Source organism: Setaria viridis, chromosome 5 (genome assembly GCF_005286985.2).
Source record: "Setaria viridis chromosome 5, Setaria_viridis_v4.0, whole genome shotgun sequence".
In the NCBI taxonomy this organism is placed as follows: domain Eukaryota; kingdom Viridiplantae; phylum Streptophyta; class Magnoliopsida; order Poales; family Poaceae; genus Setaria; species Setaria viridis.
The window spans coordinates 25,964,564-25,975,487 of NC_048267.2; the positions used below are offsets into that span (position 1 = coordinate 25,964,564).

The 10,924-nt window shown below is 44.9% G+C and overlaps 1 pseudogene; it reads left to right on the forward strand.

The window, feature by feature from the left end:
- The first annotated feature begins 235 nt into the window (after positions 1–235).
- On the forward strand, positions 236–2,625 carry LOC117856361 (uncharacterized; annotated as a pseudogene).
- The last annotated feature ends 8,299 nt before the right edge of the window (positions 2,626–10,924 follow it).

Sequence of the window (10,924 nt, forward strand, 5' to 3'; positions counted from 1 at the left end):
GTCGCAGCCTCTCGACGTTTCGCGTTCGCCGTCGCTGACCTCGTTCTTCCTCGCCGTCCCTCCCTCCCTCTCGGATTCTCGCGCGGCTCGCCTCTGCCACATCCGGCCGCAAGGGCTACTGAGGCCACGCTTCTGGTGCGGCATCCGTTGCGCCATCCCGGGGTCGCACGAATTTGTCAATGGTGACGAGGTGGTGCCAGCCCGGGTCGGCGACTGCGGCAGGCAGGCAGCGGCGATGAGGACAAGCGCGACTCATCCAGCACCAGTGAAAACGGTAGCCGGAAGAAGAGAACTGGGGTAAGTCCACCACATCGACGAGGACCGTGAGGACTATCATGGCTCTGCCCAGCCTGAGTGGTCGCGTTACTCGCGTACTCACCGGCGCTTGGCCGCGTGCACGGGCTATAGCGACTTGCGCCCGCACAGGTTGTGTCGCCGTGGTCGGCATGTGTATCAACGCGGACAGTAGATACCAGAACGAGCAGCGGAGCAGGCAGCCAACGTCGCTCGTGCTGTTCAAGAGCACAGGGAAGAGAAGCGGTTGCAGTAGCTCCTGCAGCGATACCTGCTGTCGTGCCTATAAGTTGCTCGACCAAATGCCTTGCCGACCCATGGGCAGGCTTCCTTGTGGTATGTCTCTCACATGTGGACACCCTCCCTATCCACCAACACTAATGAAACAATTGGAAATCTGAATTTTGATTTGGCCTTCATAGTGTCGACTATAGGTGCAAGGTTTTAGTGTTTATGAAGTGTTGAACTGTAGTGCTAATCATACCATGCTAATTGCTTTACTTCTGTCAAAACAGAGGTACCTTATACAAAGTCTTGTCCAATCCAATGTATGTCTAATCCAGTTAAGTATTTACTGAGTAGCATGCCTTCTAATCTTCGATTGAACCTAATGGAGACCCTGAAACACAGTGCAATTAATACGATTCTTTGTGTATAAATCGAATAGCAAACAAAGGTTCATGAGGCTAAGTTGCTGTCAATAATTCAAAAGTGATACTAGAGTTTTGTCTCTTCAGATTAGTGTTTGCAACTTCAATGCTTTTCTTAAATTATCATGAGTTAAAGTATACCTCTGTGATACTGCCTACCTTCACTATAAACTGCCCCAAGGCCACACAATGAGGTTGGATAGTGCACATTTATGGTGGGAATGAGGCTGTCATAGTTTCAATTTACCTTAACCTGCCTTAGCCTGGTCCTGAGTTCACTATGTACCATCGATACAACGCACAGATTATTCTATATCTGATTATTTGAATGCAAGAGGTTACTCATTTGCTATATATATGCGCAGACCTCTCCATCAGCTACCTGAGCCCGTTCACAAAGCTAAACAAAGAAAACGGCACCTAGGATACAGCTTTTGTTGTATATATTTCCTCACTGTTATGATGTCAGCTAAGAAAGATATCTTCGATCGTAGTCAGAGCAGCTCCTGCGCAACCTACAAATATATGCTGGCTCGCTCCATGGACCGCGCGGCAACGCCGCGCGCATGTGTTTCTAGCATAAACCGGGAAACTGCTCACCGCCGTCGCGTAAGCTGCCGCCGCCGCCGCCGCCGATCCTGCCCCGCGCGTTCTCCTCCAATTTCCTCTCCATAGCCCAGCCCCAGCAAGTCCTGACTATCTCCAGCCTCGCTCAAGCCGAGCAGGTGACCGAGAACCTCCCGGTCGATGAGGTGGGTCTCCTCGTCGACGTGGAGATTCCGCTGAAGAACACGGACGGCATCAAGGTGAACACCCACGCGGGGATCCGGGGGATCCGGGTGATGAACCCGGAACTCATGGACTGCAAGTAAGTGCATCGCCAGGCACAAGCTGGACAGGGCCTTCGACGCGATGCTCCGAGGCTGGATGGAGGAGTGCAGCCGGGAGATCGACCGCGTGGATCTGCTCATCTCCACCGTGAAGGAGAAGCTCTCCACCCCCGACGCCAGCCTCCCGCACCGCGGCCCGCCGGAAAACGAGAGGAACCAAGGGATCTACCAATACCTGCAAACATCTCGGGTAACCTAATAACCTAATGTTCTTGATCTCCATTTACTCTTTAATTTCTTTCTGAATTGCATGCGCGTGTAAGGAATTTGAAATTTCCATTCTGGTTTTTCTTGCTGCGCAGTTCGGTGAGTACCCCACTCACGACGAGCCCGCCGTCCGGTTCCAAGCTCCCTACGGCAGCGCGGAAGAAAGAGCCCGTGCCATTCAGCGGGATCGCGACAGCCAGAGGGCCTGGTGGAAAGCTGAACCTGCAGTTTCTGGAGGCGAAGAAGGTGTTGGAGGAGAAAGCGCGGGAACTGGAGAGACGAGTGAACAGCATCTTGGACAAGTCCTTGAAGTCCAGATCCCTCTTGGGTGCGGGGTATGCAGATTACCGCTTCGAACATACTACTACTACCCGAAACAGTGCTGGGAGATGTATCTAACTAGGACGGCAGGCGCGCTACGCCGTGCCCGTAGAGCGCTCGCGCATGCCATTGTTACAATGACAATGTACTTATAGGTGTGCAAATACAACCGGTACTTCATCGAAGGACACCATTTTTCTGGACTACAAAATACAGGATGAATTTTAAGTTTCCAACGACTATGGGTCGGAGGAGCAGCATCATAGAGACATAGACACACATACTTGCTTATCTTAGCAAAGAGTACGAATTGTTACTGTCATATCGATTGCAATGATCTTTATGTAGCTGAATGTCCGCAAGCAAGGTCATGTATTGTACTGCTGATCCTTGCATAGTTGTATTCCTCTTTGAAAGGCGAAAGGAGATAATGTCACTTAGGTCCAAGGCTTCTCTACTTTTATAGCATAGAATCCAAATTCAACAAAAGGATCTTACCAGGAGGAAAGATCAGGCGTATGTCTTTTGTTGCAACTACAACTCAAATTTAGTCGAATATGATGCCATATGGTACATTGACATTTCCTCCAACAGTTTAGCGGCATATAAGCAAATGGAGAAGATGGCTAGTCAACACAATATGCGGGCTCATAATCAGAGTTTGCAGCTAATCTGTCACATAATGCAAACGAATTGGAAACAACATTTATGCCGATGGTAGCAACACGTCCTTGTTTAGGCAAGATTGCTTCATCTGCAGGACCTCCAAGCAGTGGCAAATGGTAGGGGGCTTGCATCACTGAAAGGCACATGTGGGCAGCATGGACGTAACTTTAGCTGCAGATGACGCCCAATCGCTGCATCTGTGAAATCGATCCAGGTTGGTTAGGGCCTTAGAGCAAGTATAATAAGGGGCTGTAAGCTGGCTGAATGCTGACGTGGAGGAGAGAGAAGAGATGAGAGAGGAGAAGCGGGCTACAAGCTTACAGCTGACTTCGGCACAGGAACCAAGAAACTTTGTGAGAATGACTTGTGAGCCATGTATTAATGGTGAAGAGCTAACCATTGTACGAGTGGGCTAGAAAAAGGCTGAGAGAAACCTTGCAGCCCGCTTGCTAGCTGCGTTATTAAACTTGCTCTTAGAGGTACATCTAGGGAGGAGAACATCGGAACGGCCACCGCCTGCGGCAGCGGCGGCAAGGACGGCACCGCCCGCATGGTGTGTCGTCTTGCTCATGTTTCCGGTCGCATACGCATGTCATTGATCCATCGACGACCTCTGTGACCTCAGCCATGGGTAGCGGGAGATGCCGGTGCCGTCGGTCAAGGCCGCAAAGGTGTGCGGGTGAGGCGCCTCTGTCAGGCAAAGGCGGCGTAGGGGCGGCGCGGGTGGCGTGGTGAAAGAAGTAAAGGAGTCGATTTGTTCGAGGGAGACCGACGATTCCTTGGCCCAAGCAGCTGGAGCGGCGGAGGAAGGCACCAGCACACGGATGAAGAAGCCCGGTGAGAGGGAAGAGGAGGAGGACGTGACGGCCCAGGGAATCGATCTGGGAACGAAAGAGAGGGGTGCCTGGCACACTACTCCTGCCGTATAGGAACAACAAGGTCTCCTTTGGCAGCTCAGGCCAGAACTTCCCTAGGCAGCACAACCCCCTCCAATAAATTAACCTGGAGCTGGGCATCCCTACCGAGACAGGGAGAACACACCCCTCTCCCCCCACCCCCACCCATACACCCCACCCTACCCCGTTTGGAGCACAACTCCAGGGGATTGCTGGCTGAGCAATCTAGCAACCCACTTCTACTGCAAAAAATCAAACAACCCATGCTGCTCGAAAAGAACAGAACAGAAACATGATCACCAACCAAGAACTGAAATTGAGCAACAGAAATTTCGAGCAGCAGTGCTCGAAAAGAACAGAACAGAAGCCACGATCCTTACTCAGACATTGATCAAAATTGATGGTTCAAAAACATAGATTATACACAGCAAAAACTTAATCCGATGATTCAGAAATTGATATCAACTAAGACACAAACAAACCAGTTTACAAATTACGGTGGCATGCATAAACAGGCTCAGCAGAATTTAAAACATATCCCAGCAAACACATGATTATTTCAGAGACAGGGTCACTCTACAATCATACTGTTGCTGTGCTTTAATCTGGTACCAAGTTGCTGCGCTTTAAGAATTACTCGTGGACATTTAAAAATCCCTTTGCGGCCAGCGCTAACACGTACAAGGTACATAGCAAGGTACGTAACACAGCTTATCGACACGTAACACAAGTTTTTTTTAGTAAACGAAGGCAAGGACCTTCCCCCGACCATTCTCTGTGCGCCTCTTGGTTCTCTTCAACATTTGATATAGAAAGCTGCATTACTGGAGTTATCAAGCTGCAGCAAAAAAAATGTAAAATCAATGACATCAGCAAGGGATAAAATGAGGGTTCTGTACACATCTGGCAAGGATATGAAGACAGGTTGGTGCTTGTTGAGCCATTTTCAAAATTTTGAGAACAACATCAAGACTGCCGCTGCTATTCAGTTCAATTTTTTCTTCACAAATTTGTATTCCTACAATGTCAGGACTGGTCTAATTCACAATGTGCTATACTGTCACTTTAAACTATTGTTCTTCAGCATATTATCAAGTAATTACAACAGCATGTCATTCAAAATTTACTAAAGAAAAGTAATTACAACAACATGTCACTTTAAACAAAACTTTATATAGCATATGCTAAAGAAAAGCAATGATCATTGATCAGTTCAGTGGTGTGTCCTGGAGACTATTGGTGACCTAAATGACAAGTGAGTCAGACAAGAGGTAGTACTATACATGAGGTACAATACTTGCAAGAATATAAGAATATACATGAGCCATGATAACTCACAGATGAAACAGAAGTTATGTTCATCATGTGAAGTGGGCACAAGCTGCATTTGAGGCAGACAGCTGCAGCAAAAAACATGTAACATCAGTGACATTAGACATGTAATAGATAGGAACGGATGCAAACACAGCCAAGTTACTATTCAGCCAAGGTTGTTATCATCTAAAGCTTGTTGTTTCCCTGAATGAATGCATGCTAACTTGGATGAATGTGTGCTGGTAGATGAGGCTTTATACTAAGAAAGGAAACATACCATTGCAATCTTTTTCTTCAACCAAATCAGCCGGACACTTGAGTTTTTTGTGCCCACCAATATTTTTTTGTTCGTTTCACTTTGGAAAACTTCAATTGCATCTGCCTTTTGTTCATCCGATAGCTCTTCCATGGCATCCACAATGTCAATACATTTCTCTATTGAGTAGTCTTCTTCATGTCTTTTCTTCTCTTCTAACTTTTCTAGAGTTTTTCCAATCTAATCCTTTCTAAAGTTAATGTAATCCCCAAGTTTTGCAGCCATCTGATGCAATCTTCACATGTGTATGGTTCGTATTTGGGAGCTTCAAGAATCTATGAGTCAATGCTGGAATTATTTCGAAGAACTCTATTATTTTCCTATGAATTGTCTCACCACTATGTTGGAATTCCTTTTTTAGCCTATCGGTGCTTGCATTATGAGAGAGCATGAACATAAACATTCCCAGTTGCTCCTCAACTCTAACACCACGGGTGTCACGTAATAAGTTCTCCACTCTAAGATAATTTGCTAACTCTAAATATCTCAGGTTCCATCCTGAACTACACTTTGCACGAATTCTCGTGGCCTTCCAAGATTTGTATGACCTTTTCAGCGCCAGATAGAGTTGAGGTGTGCTCCGGCCTTTTCTCCTCATATAAACACCGCTGAAGAGCGGGAACCATAACTAGGAATAGCTCGTCATCCTCTTCTTCCTCCTCTAGCATGAATCTCCTAACTTCATCCTCCCAAGATTCCATTATCTATATGTATGTATATGGTAAGGCTCAGGCTTTAACCTCAAACAGTTAAGTGAACTGGACAGGGACCTGGACAGAGCAAATGATTGATGATTTCTACAAATGACAGCCCAAATTAATGAAAACAAGCACTACATGCTGCAAATGAATTACTGCAAGCATGGATGGGTTCAGCATAAGTTTACCAGGCTTATAATCCCAAATCAATGCATAAGTTTCAAAGACAAGACTATGGTTTGATATAGCAAATATATAAATAAAAGCCTGTTTTACTAGATGTCCTTGTTCCTGCTAAAGTAATAATAACAAAAAAGAAATAGATATAAACTTTGCTTTGACATAGCAAATACATAAATTTCAAAGACAAGACTATGGTTTCGATTTAATACGGTTAACAAAAAATCAATCTCAAAAGGAATTTTAGAAGGATCTTGTCAATTAAAATATCTTTATGCAAAGAAATTCAAAATACTGACATGACAAACAGACTAGGAGTAATGTAAATGTTGTCATTTATCATAGATAATGCCCTGATAAGCAACTAGTTCTTGAAATCATCCCAGTACATACTATGTATGTACTCTTGACCACAGTCCCCATGTGTTCTATGTTACTTGAACGCCAATTGCTGGTTGTTGCTTGCAAGTTGAAAGCAATAAGAAATAATAAGCACACAGCAGGGAACTTCATGCAAGTTTCAAAGGGAATTGCCAGCTTTATAACAACACAACTGTACACAAAAATCACTAAGCAAACAAAGCACGTCCAAATAATTTTAGTTTAGTCACTCTACTTTTATATGCCCAGAAAAGGCGGATTTGGCCACCTCCAGAAAACTTGCAATGAAATTGTCAATGGTCATGATGCACCAATAACTGCACGCCCACAATAATTTTAGTTTAGTCACTCTACTTTCAAATGAAATGAAAGAAGAAAGCAGAATGCAAAAACATCATAACCCTTTGGACAGACCCATAACTATATGGACTGCAGTTATTTGCAAAACATTAACTACAAAAATTTTCTTGAGTTACCTTAGATTAAGGGCAAACATAGAATAGCAGTAAGCAAGAAGCAACAATTAGTATGAAGAAAACGATAATTGTCAATTCATCATCCAAAAATGTTTGCACAAACTAAATCTGGCACTTCTAATTCTCACGCCACAGGGTCAAATAATGCACACCGGATTTAGTTCCACAGGGTCACCTAGGAGAGGAACTTGGATGGGTTCTTGGAGCTAACCTGGAGTAGATCTTGAAGCTCGGACGGAGGTGGTGGCGGTCACGAGGCCGATGACGAAGATGAGGAAGAAGCCGGCGAGGGGCGAGCACGGCGGTGGCGGCGGGGGGCGAGCACGGGCAGGGACGGGGACACGGAGGGGGGGTGCCTGGGTGACGATGCGCAACGCAGAGGGGGATCCGCCGTCAGGACCCTCAAGGTGAGGACGGCTCGCCCCAAAGAAAAGTCGTGGATGCGGTCTGACCTCCCCGTCCAATGAACTCCCAAATGAGGAGTTGATTCGGCCCATGGTGAGTTGCCCGCGTGGGCTTCCGACCCATGGAAAATAGCGGGATCCCCTCGGGGTTCTGAGGTTTCCAAAAGAGCCCCTAACACGGTAACAGTAACTCGGCGCCGGGCTCCCATCGCTCGGTTTTTCTTCAGCCCTTGTTTACTTCCTTCCAAACTCCCAACTTTGGCACTATGCAAAAAGAAGATTTCACATCACATCAAACTTGCATGGAGTACTAAATGTAGACGAAATCAAAAACTAATTGCACAGTTTTGTTGTACTTTGCGAGACGAATCTTTTGAGCCTAATTAGTCAATATTTGGATAATAATTCACAAATACAAACGAAACGCTACAGTGTCGCATTTATGGCAAAATGCCAATTTTGTCACTCCCAAATTGGGAAGTAAACAAGGCCTCAGCCATATGAATAGGAATTAATTAAATATTCGTGAACAGCACATAAACAGTGTTCGTGAACAGTACACGGAGGTAAAATATTCGTGAACAGTACACAAAACAGTGTTCGTGAACAGTACCCCTTTCCTTCCAGCGATATGATACTAGACTAGACTAGACTAGATTATATTTATATGCCTCTGATTTCAGATTCTGCTGTTATAGTAGAAGTTTAACTAACGCGAGGTCGCGAGCTGCTATGGTCAATTTCCGGAACTGCGTACGACCCAGCAAGCGAACTGCTTAATCCGGCCCGGCCCGAATTGAGAGACACTTACCGTCCAGCTACCTTGTGTTGCGGCAAATGTTTATCTTTGGATCGGTAGGAGAAAAAACGTGTGGTCTCTGTTTGAGTAAGCTCCGCAACGCATTGAGATCCTCTGCAGTCAAGTCTCGGTGGCTTGGATCCCATTTTGCAACAGGTGTATCCGTATTTCTCGTTTCTAGTTTGTTGTGATAAACTTGCGTTCACGGTTGATGTGCACAGGGGATTGCGTTGCTTGCGTACGAGCGTGTCACGCGGGGAAAATTACCATCGTGGCGATGATGGGATCCCATAAAATTTTCCTTTTATATGCAATAAATACGTAGCCAACGTGCTCAATGCCTCTCAATCTACTAGCTGGCGAAGTAAGTTCACAAACTTGGGAGAATTTGGGAGGGAAAAACATGGCACGTGGCATTAGTTTGGTTGAACAGGACCATAGATCCTGAAAATCTAACCGAAACTAAATTTTTGAGACAAGGGAGTCCTTTTAGTCCCGGATCATTCACCCAAAACTAAAGACCACTTTAGTCCCGGTTGGTATTCCCAACAGGAACTAAAAGGTTAAAAAAAATAAAAAAATGCTCCGCACCCGTCGACCAGCTGCTCGTGCCCCTCGCACGCCGCTCGGCATGGAAGAGAAGAGAAGATAAGGGATGGGAGAGGAGGAGAGACGATAAGGGAGGGGAGAGGAAAAGATAAGGTGGAAAGAAAGAGAGGGGGAGATAAAGCTCGAGGAGATATTTAGTCCTGGTTAAAAACACAACCAGGACTAAAAGGCCCCATTTAGTCCTGGTTGGAATTACCAACCGGAACTAAAGATTTAATCCCGGTTGGTAATTCCAACCGGGACTCAAGGGGGTCCTTTAGTCCCAGTTGGTGTTTTCAACCTGGATAAAAAGCCTCCTCGTCCCACTAGTTATTACAACCGGGGCTAAAGAGCCCCCGTCGGTGACTATTGGTGGTGGATTTTTGACCCGAAACTAAGGCACTTTAGTTCCGGATCCAAAGTTAACTGGGATAAAAGCACCTGGATGGAAGGTTAGTTCTCTACTAGTTGGCTATGTGTGTAAGACTCGGCTACAATAATCTAATGAGGAGTAGATCCCTGCAGCACATCTCTCCGTAGTTGTGGTTGAGCCCACTAACATGTGGGTCTAATCCACGCATTAGCGACTCAACTATAGCAGAACAGGAGTACCGCAGAAGAGTCTCGTCGAGTCCAATGACAAATTTCGTAAAGGTAAACATCGTGTTGGCCCTTTAAGAATAGTAAAAGGAGAGAGAAAAAGATAGACGTGTATTAGGCCCCGTTTGTTTCTTTACGACCTCCTAATCACATCAAATGTTTAGATACTAATTAGAAACATTGACTAATTACAAAACTAATTGCACAGATGGAGGTTAATTTGCGAGACGAAACTATTAAACCTAATTAGTCCATGATTTGACAATGTGATGCTACAGTAAACATGTGCTAATGATGAATTAATTAGGCTCAATAGATTCATCTCGGGAATTAGCCTCCATCTGTGTAATTAGTTTTATAATTAGCTCATGTTTGATCCTTCTAATTAACCTCCAAATATTGGATGTGACCTTAATTTTAGTTGGGACTAAAGATCCAAACACCCCATTATTCATCTTATTCCTGATGATACTGTCAATATGACTGGACAAGCACCTAGAACAGTAGCAGATAAATGCCTCTGCCAAGTTCTCATAGCATCTTTTCCCCTTAAAAAAAATACTCCCTCACAAAAAGGTACTTCCTTACAATTTTAACTATGTATCTGGATAAGAATTTATCTAGACATATAACTAAAATTGTATTCATTGTGGGACGGAGAGAGTATAACTTGGCATGGTTTTCCAAATAACACTTCGACTATTTATTTATTTTATATTATATTGTTTATAGTTCTAAACTTAAGAGCATCGTAGAGTATATTTGATTATGAATCCAACCCTATAGAGTTTACATTACATTATAAAAATAGAAAAATAATAGTTAAATTATTAGTTAAATATTGTAAAGTTTAAATCTTGATACTATGCGTATAGATAGATAGTACATGTACGTTGCATATATGGTATTGTAAGAAAAAAGATACTCCATTTGCAAAGGAATTGTTTTTATAGGGAATCTTATATTTTGCAAGAGAGAGATCAGTTCCAAAAATCGCACAGGGCCCCGAAACCGCGAGATTCTCACGGACGTCCCCGTATCTCGTTGACACTTGTGGCACCAGACGGCATCACCCACTTACCCCGTGTGCATCCACCAAAGCAGAGTGGAGCTTGGGGCACGTATATCTTCGTAGACTACTAGAAGCTCATCCCCGTTTCCCACGTGGGAGCTGCCACCTGTCTCTGCTGTCCTTGACGAGCAGCACCAACAAATCATATATGTGACGCCACCACCCCTTCCTC